A 13,821-nucleotide genomic window follows, 5' to 3' on the forward strand; every position below is an offset into this window, starting at 1 on the left:
CAGTCCAAGACGGGGATGGAGAGAATGGTAGGGGGATGGGCACTACCTGGGGTGAGGAAAGAGCCCAGCAGTGGGCTTAGGAGGCATGGGTTCTTTGGCCATGATTTCAACTCGACTGACCACACTAACACTAACAACTGTTAGCCTCGAGTGTTTACATCTATCAAATGAACTAAATAACCCCTCGGGTCTCTTCCAGCCTTAAAGTTCTGTGATAAGATCTTTCTGTGAAAGTAACAGAGTCGTCAACAATTCCCCAATTAACGTTTTAAGGGCGATGTTGTCTTTAGAAAGGCATCCTCAAGAATTGTCAGTCTGTCCTTAGGTGGGCATCAGGCCCCTACATGCCTTCCAGGCACCTTTCTGAGGAAGAGGCTACAAGAGTAGAGCTTAGTACCTAGGCAGAGTACTCACTGGGAGTGTTTTTATAAGCAGATGTTGGTAGAAAAGTCAGATCCATCCCAGACCCTGTCACGCCCAGTGATATGGGCATGTCACTTTGGACTTGGTTTTCCAAAGGCTAAGACTTCACAGTGGTGTCCTCTCTGGGGACTCCCACAGACGGATACAAAGCCCCTTCTCTCTGGAAGTTTCTCTTCTAATTCATGGTTTCTGTGAATAGTTCAGTGCTTAATGACTGCCAGAATGAGCTTTGTAACCCTGACCCCTTCTGCTAGCTGCTCAGCATTCAGACGGCATTCTTCTCTAACCGCAAAGGCAACATCTCCAAACTGAATCCACCTCCCTGCCCACATATGCTCTTCCTTTTGGGGTTCTCCAACTCTTTTCACAGAATCATGTTACCTAGGCTTGAAATTGTAGACTCTTATTTGACTCCTGCTTCATCCTCCCTATATACTCTCAAGGTCTTGTCTATTTGTTTTGGAATATTCCTCCTCTCCCTTCCCTGCCTTTGCCAAATCACCACTGTCCAGGCGCTGAGCTCCGTGATTTCTTCCCTGAAGTTCTACAGTAGCTTCTTAACTGGCCGGAATTCAGCATTCCTTAGTACAACCCATTTGTCAGAAGCAGACCCTGAGATGAGGATTCATGAGCAACTGTATTCCAGAAGTGTTTCTGGATAAACCTGGTAGGATCTCAGGAAGCAAGAGAGGGAAGGAGAAGAAAATAAGACAAGATGAGCTTTCTCACAGAGTCCTAGCTCCGGCCTGATCCTGCAAGGAACCCAGGAGTATAAATTACGCCTCTGAGTTTGTGCCACGTGGAGGCAAGGGAGCTGGGCTTTCATATCTCCACACTGTCAATCACTGGCTAAGGGCTCCCCAAGGGATGTCAGTTCCCCAGCATTTTCAGCACTCTGCTTGTTTTGTCAAAGTGCTTCCTATTGCCCAAAGGCAGGCAGGCGGCTGAATAAAGTCACAGGTGTGAGCTGTTAGAAGCGTACAGAGCCTGGGAAGAGGGGCACAGAGAAACAGTAAAAGGGATCTGAGGGGACAAGCGCACTGCACTCGCCAGAGCATCGACAGTGTCCGCTCCACCGACTTCCACTACACAGCCAGCAAAGCGCTGCCACATTACTGCTCGACCATCACTTTACTTAGCAACCATTAATGACTTCCTCAAGTCTCCACGTTCTTTAACTACATCAAAGTCTTATAATTTAACACCAACAGCTTACCCATGCTTGCTTTTTTTCACAAGTCTCACATTTCTGGCAAACTGATTCAGTATCTTACATACATACATATGTGCATACATACATATTTTCCAGCTTCTATGCTCCATCCACTTGGTTCCCTCTGCCTAGAATGATCTTTTAACCACATCTGCAAATCCTACTCCTTCCAAGACCAGAAAGACTTTTCTGATTACCTCCGAAGAGAGATGAGGTCTTCCCTTCTCTGGAGCTTCCCCAGCACTTCATCTGTTCCTCCACACAGTGGAAGCAGCAGTTTCATGTCTCCTCTGGACTAGCATGAAGTATTTCTCTGCATCCTTCCAGCACCGCCCACAGTGTCCCGTGCCTGGAACATAAATGATGCTATCAATGCCTGTTGAATGAATGGTTGAAATTCCTCCACGTGCCAAAGTCAAACAAAAGAGGGTGAATGGGGAAGTGACCCTCCCTCGACTGAGATCTTGGAATTTCCAATTCTTCAGATGAGGGTGTAACCCTTCGGAGGCAATGAATCCTCTGTGCTCCTTTGTCACGTCCTTTCCGGTCACGCTCTGCTGCGGAGGAGACGGTGGTGCAGTGGTGAAGCTGGGGTGAAGGGAAAGAAAGCTCGAATCACCACGTCCTCAAACAACCCTTCCTTTCAGGGAAGTTCTAGAAATAGCTTGAGAAACCACTTAATATGTGTAGCATATCTAACACTCAAGAGTATTTTGATGAACATGAATGTGAAGTGTTTCTCTATCAGGAATAGCACCACACGGGCGCTTAAAGACCTGGGCCCTAATACTGGCCCTCCCATTTGGTTATTATGAGATACTGAGCCAGTCAGCCTGTGGGCGCTTGCTTTCCTCACCACTTAGTGGTGTGATTGGATGACAACTTCAAGAACTCTAATATTCTGTGATTTCACCAGGACCTTGTAATGTGCTGAGTACTGGTTATATGAAGACAAATATTGTAAGTTCCCTTGACCACAAAACCCTGGAGAAACTGGCTATTTAAGACTGTCTAGAAGTCATTAAGCTGCCCTTGAAGGAGACTTATTCTAGTGTTGAAATTTCCTCCCTGTGTCTTTTGCCTTTTGGTTCTAATCGGCCCATTTATTAGATTTGATGCCTCCTTCTTCTGTATGACAAGTCTTTAATCCCAGGAGACCCTCAGGGGACTTTGAAACTTTAAATATGCCCACACAATTTCTCCCATAAAGCACGTACATAGATGCTATGGAGAACAAAAATCTGTTTCAAGTGTAGACTCCAGCAGTCTGCTAGGCTCACTCAGGAGCCATCTGATGGGATCACACACATTAACCCACCAGCACGTGCAATACAAATTAGTGCCCGAGTAAAATGAAAATTCCCTACACTGTGGACCACTGAGCTCTCTCCTGCATAGATGAAACTGACCTGTTAAATCATGAATGCTGCAGGTCTTCTCCCCTACGGACTAGACAAACATAATCATAACCCCATTAACCTAGCTGATTCCCCAATCTCTCACTCTTCTGATTGATTCTGTTGAAATGCTCTGAGTCATTAATGTGTAGGTTTTGTTCACTTATTAAATACTTACGTGTGCGAGGCACTGCACGAATCCTGGCAGGTAGTAAGACCCTGATAAAATGTCCGTGGACTGGAGGAGATTCCATCCAGTACTCTGAGGTGCTCTGACCAGTGCAGAGTTACTCCCATCATCTAGGTGCTTGACTGCACGTTTAGCTTAAAGCCATGTTATGGTTTGCCTCACCCAAACTATCAAATTCTTTGACTTACAACGTCTTCCCTTTTATTGTTGCCTTGACTGTGTTTCTTTTCGGGGCCAGTCACTGGTGCACTGTATGCCAGTGGATTCCCAAGCAGTAAGCCAGCAACTGCCATACATTTGTGCAGAATTATTTGGTTCTGATTCAAAGGACTCTTGCCGGATGCTGGCATTTTAGAGGGGGAAGGAGCACTGTTTAAGAGAGTCCCTTGTCAAGCGTTAAGAAAACTTGGGCTTTGGATGGGAAATCCCTATGAGAGTTTTCTCTCCCCAGCACCCCTTCCTATGAAGCACAGTCCTGGGGCCCAGAAGCTGTGGACCAGTCTGGAAGGAACACACTCCAGGATGAACAAGCTCTGGGAATGCAGTCCACCTCACTCAGCAGCAGACCAGGTGCAATGGGCCTGTCAGGTGGAGGCCTCACTGTTGGGGGGCTCAGGATTTGTGATTCTTCTGGAAATCACTAAAGAGGGATGTGAGGCTGGTGTTGAGATGAAGAATCACTCTTGGGCTCACCAAGAAGCACACATCCAGCTTGTTTCTTCCCCACAAGGGGAATCTTTTGCTCCTTTGTTGTACCATTTCCCCCCCTTGAATGAATCTAGCAGGTTTTTGTTTTCACTCAAGATGCACAATGAACATGAAATTTCCAATTAAAGGAGAAAGGTGTGGGGGGAGAAAACTGTGAAGACAGCTCAGGTTAGTTTTATTCAGATAATTCATTTTGGGGGGGAAAGTATTCTCCTAGATAATTTCTTTACCTTTTACCTGGAGATTTGGTGAGGAGATTACAAACCAATATCCATTAAAAATCATTCTGTAAGAGACTGTATTACTGATTCCAAGCAATAACTTGGCTGTATTGCCAGCTAAAGGAAAGGTGACAAAGATTTTAGATAGGTTTCACATTAAAAAATGCATTCACAAAGGAGCTGACAATGACTATCATTGATTAGCAGGTCTATTGCCTGTACATTCATCTGGCCCAAACCCAACAAGAGCATTATGCTGGGGAATGGATACCAGGGCCCATGTTAAGGTGGGAGACATGGTCACAAGAATGTCCTGAGGCTGTTCAGCTGAGGGAAGATTCCAACTGTAGTCATGAGGGGAAGCGTCTGGTCTGCTGGGTAAAGGAAAGGAGCTGAAGGGGAAAACATAACATGGACAGAAACTAGGGTGTCTGGTTGGAGAAGCAACAACGAAGCCATTGCAGGTGCACAGTTCAGAACTGATGCTGCAAAGAGTAAGAGGTGCCCAAATCCCTTTTTTCGGGTTGCCTTACCATGTCCTTACATGCCACATTTACACCATCTGTCTCTCCTCTTACATGGGTCTTACTTTAAATGGCCTTCTAGCTACCTCTATTTTGCTGGCCCTTTAAGGCCCAGGTCAAGTTCTGCTCTCTCTCTGAGGCTCCCTTCATGTTTCCCTTGCCCTCAGATCCAGTCACCCTGTTAACTCTTTCAGAATCATGTGGCTGAACTGGCAGAACATATGCCCTCCGATGTCCTGATAGTCTGCATCTCTCTGTTTAGGAATATACCTCAGCTTATGCTGCTGACAAAGAAAATGTTTTGAGCCCTAATTATCTCATATGAATAGTACTTGTCTCTTTCAATTAAATACCTTTGAGGGAAGCAACGGTGCTGTATCATTTCTTTTATCCCCAAATGTGTAGCAGAGTGCTAGGTTTTCACAGTAGCCCACATTTATTGAATGTCTGTCACATACTTGGCACTATTCGAAGCTCTTCGAGTGTATTAACCCATCTAATCCTCACAACTACCGTGTGAGGTGGCTGCTAGCGTTATCCTCAGTCTACGGATGAGCAGAGCAAGGCTTAGGGAGATGCAGTAAAGTGCTCAAGACCACTCAAGACCACACAGCTAGGAGGTATGAGCAGCAGGGTTCAAATGCAGGCTGTCCACACCCTTGACCACTTACGGTAAGCGGTCTGTGCTAGGTAATCTATAAATGTTGTAACACTTGTTCATGGGTCGATTGACTTTGTCTTAGACAGAAAAAAAATTAACTCTAAAATAAAGAATCCTTTGTACAAAAAGGGAGTTCATGCTTAATAGGGAATATTACTAATTTCCCGTTACTTGGATTGGATCTGAAAATTGAAAGGTTTCATCCTTCTCAAGCTGCCCTTGGGCTTTCACAAAAACTGTAGGGAGCACAGAGTCTGATCAGGCTTTCAACTGGGTTCTTCCTCATCTGAAGGTGAAGTGGAAACTGGGAAAGTATCCAAGTGCTTTACCAAACCAGCTAATGCTACTGGCAGCTCCCTAGAAACCATTTAGGGGCTCACAAAGCCCATAGTACACAGGGAAACCTGGACTGCTCATTAAAAGAGGAAACAGGAAACAAGCATCAAAGAACAAGCGTTCTGGACGATGTGTCCACGTTACATATATGAATCATCTCTGAATAGGAGGGACAAAGACTGTGCTTTGCTTCCAGGCTTGTTATGTCCATGCCGCATAAGTGGTAATGTGGTGTTTGTTAAGACTGCCCTTTGAAAAGCTCTCCAGGTCTCCCCAGAAATGCAAGCCAGCAGTAGAGCTGAAGAGGAGTTATAATGAGCAGTCCCTTGTGGAGCACAAAGATGATTTTCCCCATCATCTATTTGTATGTTTATAAGTGAGTAATGAGGTCAATTTGGGACAGGCAGGTTTTGTGCCACAGTTTGGACAGATGTTTAGAGCCTCTGGAAATCACAGCTGCCCGGTCCAAGTGGTGGCTCTTGCCAAAAGTACTAAGTGTTCAAAGAAGAATGTGTCACTAGGGACCACTCAGAGGAGCCCACGAATCATCAGGGAATTGGCTTGTATCGATTGTTTCCAACCACATTTACACTTAGAGAAACTGTAGCTCTCACTCAGTGCAAATGCACCAAATTAAAAGGCATTTTTACAACAAATAAATATTTGATTAGCATAGTTGTCAATCCTTGCTGGTTCATATCCAAAAATACTACATTCGTATTCTCTTAAATTGGAAAAAGTGAACTTTGAACTTGTCACTACTGAGGTATCTGTACTCTGTTCTAAATAACGATACACAACTTTGTCCTTTTGATCATAGGCACACAACTGTGACACGGAGTGGGAAGGGGTTTTTTAGGATATATGTAACTTACATGATACTGGACCGGAAGTGGGTGACCGTAAAACTTCTGAGCTGCTACACTGGTGATATTTAAGGCAGCTACCCAGGATACACCACGGTATTCATGTTTCTGTCCAAAGGGTAATAGCCATTGTTAGCGAAGATCATATTTCAGTTTTTTTTTTCAATTACAAACCATGCTACAATGTACATTTTTCTGTATGGTTCTTTGTACACATTTGTTTTTGTTTCCCTAGGGTTTGTACTAAAAATGGAAGAGCTGAATTGTAAGGCACATACATTTTCAACTTTCCTAGGTATTTTCAAATTGCCCTCTACAGAGGCAGTATTAATTTACACCGTCACCAACAGCTCTTGAGTGCCCCGTATTCCCACATTTTTGTTAACATTTGATGTTGTCAGGCCCTTTAATGTTTGCCAATCTGGTTGGTGTGAAGTGGTCTCTAACTGTCCTGTCTTGCATTTCTCTGATTATTAGTAGGGCTAAACGTTATTACACTTGTTTATTTTTCATTTGAGGTTCCTCTTGTCTGAACTGGTATTTGCCATTTTTCACCTTGGGCTGTGTTCCATATTATTCCTAGAGTTCTTTACAGATTCTGGATATCAATGCTTTCTGAGTATGTGCGTTGTGAGTACCATCTCTCAGCCTGGGATTAGTTTTCTTCATTTTTCTTATTGTGTCTATTATTGAACAGAATATTATAATTTTTGTCTAGCCACATTTTGTGTCTTACTCATATAATCCTTCCCTACCCCAAGTCATAATGATGTTCTTCTATACTTTCTTATAGAAAACCTAAAGTTTTTCACCCATATCTAAGTCTTTTTTGAAATAATATTTTTTATTATATTATGTTAGTCACCATACAGTACATCCCTAGTTTTGATGTAAAATTCCATGATTCATTACTTGCGTATAACACCCAGTGCACCATGCAATATGTGCCCTCCTTACTACCCATCAGCAGCCTATCCCATTCCCCCACCCCCCTCCCCTCTGAAGCCCTCAGTTTGTTTCCCAGAGTCCATAGTCTCCCATGGTTCATTCCCCCTTCTGATTATCTTTTTTTTAAAAAAGATTTTATTTGTTTATTTGAGAGAGAGACAGAGTGTGCATGAGCGGGGGAGGGGCAGAGGGAAAGGGAGAGGTGAAGCAGAATCCCCACTGTGCAGGGAACCCCACTTGGGGCTCACTCCCAGGACCCTGGGATCATGACCTGAGCCAAAGGCAGATGCTTAACTGACTGAGCCACCCAGGTGCCCTGGCCCCATATTTAAGTCTTTAATCCACTTGGAACCTACCCATCTATGGTGTGAGATAGGGATCTAATTTTATCTTTTTTTCACATAGATAACCAATTCTCCCTACATCTTATATTTTAATAGTCCATTTGCTCTCCCCTGATTAGTAACGCCATCGCTGTTATATATCAATTTTCCATTTTTGATGCTGTTTCTGTTTGTTTCATTGGTCTATTTTCTTGTCTTTATGCCTGCTAGCATGGTTTTAATTAGTATACCTTTATAAAGCACCTTAATATCTGGTAGGGCAAGCACCACTGACAACCCCAACCTTGTTCTTTTCTTCCAAGACTGTACTGGCCACTTTGGGCTTCTTTTTCTCTTACACATGAACTTTAAGATCAGCTTATCAAGTTCTAAGAACTTCCCTGGGATTTTGACTGACCCTTTTGCATTTATAAATTGTGTTTATAGATTAATGTGGAGAGCACCAACACATACATGATATTGAGTTTCCCAATTGGAACACAGTGTATCTTTCTACTAATTCAATCTTTATGTTATTCAATAATGCCTTGAAATTTTCTCCAAAGTAATATACATATTTATAGATATAGTACTAATTGCCTCAGACATTTATAGTTATTGTGAATAAAATTTTTATTTCCATTTCATCTTGAAATCGTTTATTCTTGGTATATATAAAAATATATTTTTAATACTGACATTTAATAGTAAAATGATATCCACTCTCATACTGAACTCTTATTAATTACAAAAGTTTTTGAGAAATTTTGGTGGACTTTCTATAAAAACAATCATTATAAAAGGACATTTCTTTTTCCTGTATAATGCTTATAATTATTTTTCTTAAAGCAGTGGTTAGACTCTTAAAAGTGGTGATAATGGGTATTCTTGTTATATTTCTTAATTTAGTGGAATTGCATCTAAAGTCACTCATTAAATATAAAGTATGACATAGATTTTTAATAGATAACTTATCATCAGATGAAGGACGTTATCTCCAAAATTTAGTTCTCTAACGATCTATTTCCTGAATAGATACCAAATTTTATCAAATTATTTTCCTAATCTATTAAAATGATGTTTTCCCTTTTCATTAGTTAGTTCAGTGTGTTAAATTGATCGATTTTTAAATGCTTGTTTGATCTTTGACTTCTGGGACTAAATACATTTGGATTTGGCATATCACTCTTTAGATGTGCTGAACTAGATGTGTTAATATTTTATACAAGATTTCTGCACCTATGTTTGTAACTGAGATTGGTCTATAAATTCCTTTTCATATGTGTCAAGATTATAATAACCTTACACAACGAGTTGTAAAATCTTCCCTAATTTTTTCTTTCATAGTTTACTTTCAGATTTGTTTTGTTTTAAATCAAAGTTATAAATGCACACCTTAAAGAATAAAATAGTTTCCCTAAGTTTTGCTACAGAAAAACAAAACAAAAAACCCTAAAAAGACTTCCCTCACCCCTAGCACATCCCCCCTGTCATTTCTCTCTCCCCAGGGGCAAAAACATTTAGCTATTTTTTTTTTTTTAGTATTTGCTTTTATTTATTTATTTATAATTTTTATTTTGTTATATTAGTCATCATACAGTACATCCCCAGTTTTTGATGCAATGTTCCATGATTCATTATTTGCATATAACACCCACTGCACCATGCAATATGTGCCCTCCTTAATACCCATCACCGGCCTATCCCAGTCCCCCACCCCTCTCCCCTCTGAAGCCCTCAGTTTGTTTACCAGAGTCCACAGTCTCTCATGGTTCATTGCCCCTTCTGTTTACCCCCCCTTCATTTTTCCATTCCTTCTCCTACCGATCTTCCTATTTCTTATGTTCCATAAATGAGTGAAACCATACGATAATTGTCTTTCTCTGCTTGACTTACTTCACTTAGCATAATCTTCTCCAGTCCCATCCATGTTGCTGCAAATGTTGTGTAATCGTTCTTTTTGATGGCTGAGTAATATTCCAATGTATATATGGACCCAATCTTCTTAATCCAGTCCCTTCAATAAATGGTGCTGGGAAAATTGGACAGCTATATGCAAAAGAATGAAACTTGACCATTCTCTCACACCATACACAAAGATAAACTCCAAATGGATGAAAGACCTCGATGTGAGACAGGAATCCATCAAAATCCTAGAGTAGAACATAGGCTGCAACCTCTTTGACATCGGCCACAGCAACTTTTTTCATAACACATCTCCAAAGGCAAGAGAAACAAAAGAAAAAATGAAGTTGTGGGACTTCATCAAGATAAAAAGCTTCTGCACAGCCAAGGAAACAGTCAAAAAAACTAAGAGGCAGCCCACAGAATGGGAGAAGATATTTGCAAAAAACTTTTAGCTATTTTGACATTTACATCAAGATTTCTGGAAAATGCGCTTGTGTTGCAACCTCTTGATTCTTCAGTTTTAGCAGTAAGTATTGATTTCCCACTCTGAAGGATGAGGATTTATCTTTCTTTACTTCCTCTGCTACTGCACACACATATACTCCTCCCACCTATCCACTTTCCAATGGAGTCATGTTATAATATTGGTCAGAAGGGACTTCATCAGTGCTTTATTTATTATATAGACTGTGTAAATGCTATTCAAAACTGAGACAGTTTTTCCTTTCCTGCATCATGTTTATTTTGCCTAAAATAAATGATTGTGTTCTTTATTTGTTTTGTTTCTTTGCTCAGTTTCTATGTTTTATTACTACTTCAGTCCCAAACAAAACTCCTTACTCATTGTCTAAATCTCCTTTCAGGACATTCACATGCAATAGGAATTCTACCAATTTCATCTTCTGAAGAAGTTTCTTGGTAGACTTCTGCCCCACTCCACAGTAGACTGGTTGCTCTCCACACCCTGTAGACAGCTATCATACTGGGGATTTCCTTTGCTCCTTTGCTCTGTTGGAGCTACCATTTCCTGTATCCCATGTTTTCTACTTTCTTGGGATGAGCAAATGTTTTGAGATATTACATCTCATGTCTATCATACCCTTCCATGAACGTTACTTTGGCTTATTAGAGAATTCTAGATTTGAAACATTTCTTTAGAATTTTGCTCAATTACCTAATATTTTCCAATGTTAATTCTGAAAAGTCTGAAGCTGTTCTGATTCCTAACCCTTCCTATGTGACCTGTTTTTTTCCATCCTCGAAGTTTACTCAGTTTTCTCTTTAAAGTGAATGTTCTGGAATTTCAGAATGATGTTCTTTGTATGGGTCTATTTATATCCACCTTTCTGGGCATTCAGGAACTTTTTTTGAACAGAAAACTCAGGTTCATCTCCAGGAAATCTTCTTGAAATATTCTTTTGATTGTTTCTTTCCATGCATTTTTACTATTCCACCTTTCTAAAATTTTTAGATGTTATACCTCTTGAGCTGGGTATCTGATTTTCTTATTTTTCTCTTCTCTCTCTCTCTCTCTCTCTTTTTTTTTTTTTGCCTATCTTCCTAGGAATTTTCTTGCACTTACCTTTGAAAATTCCTATCAAATTTTTTTTTTCCTGTAGAATGTGAAGTTCCAAGAGGTAGTGGTGGTGGTGGTGGTTCTCTGAATGTTCCTGTAATAGTACTCTGTTCTTGTTTTATGGCTGAAGGATCTTCTAAAATCTCTCATAGGACAGTGATGATAATATTCTGGAAGTTCCTTCTTCCCGCTTAGTCTCTGTTTCCTTCAAGTTGCTTATTTGGGTCTTCATCTTCCGTCATAGAAGCTTTCCCTAGATGTCTTTCATCTTTGTTGTCATCTCACTTCTATGTTTTCATGTTTCCTCTTGGGTGGTTCAGACCCTTGAGAACTGATCTTTCTAATCTCTATCTAGATTATACCTGCCTGGCTGCCCTGCACTGTTTTGGAAAAAGACTGGGGTACGGGTGGGAGAATTAGACATTTTGGCATTTAATATGCCTGTTTTCTTTTTAAAATATTTATTTATTTATTTTAGCTGGAGAGGGGGCAGAGGGAGAGGGAGTCTTAAGCAGACTCCACACTCAACACAGAGCCCGATGCAGGGCTCAATCTCACAACCCTGAGATCAGGACCTGAGGCGAAGCCAAGGGTTGGATGTTTAACTGACTGCACTACCCAGGTATCCCTATGTCTGTTTAATTAATTGCCTGTTTCAGTTCACTACTCCCATCCTCAACTGTGTCGACCTCCCCCAAACCAGATAATGTTTCACCCTTTAAGCCTTTTACTGGGGGTGAGGGAAAAGCAGTTACTGGGCTGTGAGGAGTAAGGAAGGAGATCTGGAGATCTAAATGTTCCTTAGACTTCCAACCCAATATCCTTAATTTTTACCTTTCTATTCTCACTTCCTGAGGTTACTGATGGGATTAATTCCTGAGTCTTTTTGAAATTCTGTGAAATCAGAAGGATTCTTGGCCATTTTCTTTGCAATTTTAGAATTAGTTTTCTCGGGTCTGCTGTTTTTTATGCCTTATGAAAGAGCTTTTCAACTCTCAGAATTCTATTGCTCTCTGATTATTCACCCCTGTATTTGTCTCCAGATTAATTCTGATATCAATTCCACTTTACTCTGACCATTATTTTCTTAGCTCCATAGACCTTATTTCACTATTTTTCAGGTATTAATAGGTTTCTTCAAAGTTATTTTCAAATTATTTTGTATGTAATATGATACTTTTTCTTCCAACTTGATTATAAGGCTGTTAAAGTCTTCTCTTTTCCATTTTGATCATTTTCCCAGAGTATATAATATGCTTCACATATCTAGAACTTGATGCCTGCAGGTTAACTATTAAGTTATTTCTAAGTGACACAATGAATGTATCACCATAAGCCACTCTCAGTATATAAACACAATATTTGTACAGCACTGCATCAGCTTTTTTTCTGATCATTAATGTGTTATAACCTGCAGCCAACTGGAGATTTATTAAATGATAATAACCATGATGATAAGAGAGAGATAGAGATAGAGATGGAGATGGAGATAGAGAACATTACAAAGGTCTTGATTTTATAAAGGGGCGTTTCCCTAAATGTGTTCCATGTAACTCCAATGCCATAATATATATGTATAGGCACTCATGAATAAAGGACTCTGGGTTGAATTAATGTGACGAATATTGGATTAGGCAAATTTAAATAAGTTTCTTTAACCTAGGACTTCTCAGAGCCTTTAATATGCTTTCATGCACTGTACAGCATCTTCTAAATTTACTGTCCATAAAATTCTTTTGTTTACAAGGCACCTTTTCATGACCCTTAGGGCTCACTCTATATGTAATGAACTCTGCAACAGAGTATTCTCAGGTTTATTCAGGATCTTTTGGTTTGTTTGTATGTTTTTGTTGTTGCTGTCACCTATATTTTTAAAATATGCTGGTCCCAAGTCAGGACAACCATATGAAATATTAAATATTTCTTAATCAGCAAGAGAGGAAAAAGCAAGGCCCAGCTCCTATCTTGTACCAACATGCTTTCTGATTAAGTGCAGGGAATAAAATCACGGAGCACTAAACAACAACTGTGTACTTCTCACTGTTGGGAGCAGGGAGATGCAGTGGAAATGTTTCCGAGGATGGTCCAGTAGCCCAGCCTGTAATAGGAGGGTCTAGAAGAATGTCAAGTCCAAGAGGTGAGTGTGTGGGAAGGGGCAGACTGGAGTCATAGGCTTCTTCCCCAGGAAGCTCATCTCACCGTTGATAAGACACTTCAGCTAAGAGGTCCTGAGCTGTGAGCAGCTAAGAAGCAAGGCTGGACAAAATGAAACAGTTCAGGATATAGACTGTGCATTACATAAGGGACTCAGGGTTCTGGCTGGGAAACCTGGAATGGGTTGGCTGGTTTAGAGTAATAGGACTGAATCAGGTAATAAATAACATAACTTGAAACAAATTTGAAATAGCTCTATTCCCATATGATAAAAGAGGAACTCAGATCCTGGAAGACTGAATGACATACCAAAGGTACACAAGTGAGCTGTGGAGCTGCCAAGAGAGTAGTTAGTGGACATTTAGTTCAACAT

The 13,821-nt window shown here is 40.7% G+C and overlaps 1 protein-coding gene across 3 annotated transcripts in view; it reads right to left on the bottom strand.

Annotated features, from left to right (window-relative positions):
* RORA (RAR related orphan receptor A) overlaps positions 1–13,821 on the bottom strand; it is a 1,262,587-nt gene that overhangs the window by 782,746 nt on the left and 466,020 nt on the right. For all 3 annotated transcript variants that reach the window (XM_045814466.2, XM_087859286.1, XM_087859285.1), the window contains exons 7-8: positions 6,549–6,647; positions 1,834–1,985 (exon numbers count right to left, since the gene is read on the bottom strand). The gene's annotated coding sequence lies outside the window, so the exon portion shown is untranslated. The remainder of the gene's footprint in view (positions 1–1,833; positions 1,986–6,548; positions 6,648–13,821) is intronic.

This window comes from Ursus americanus, chromosome 36 (assembly GCF_024610735.1).
Source record: "Ursus americanus isolate L20-20 chromosome 36, mUrsAme1.1.p, whole genome shotgun sequence".
NCBI classification, from domain to species: Eukaryota; Metazoa; Chordata; class Mammalia; order Carnivora; family Ursidae; genus Ursus; species Ursus americanus.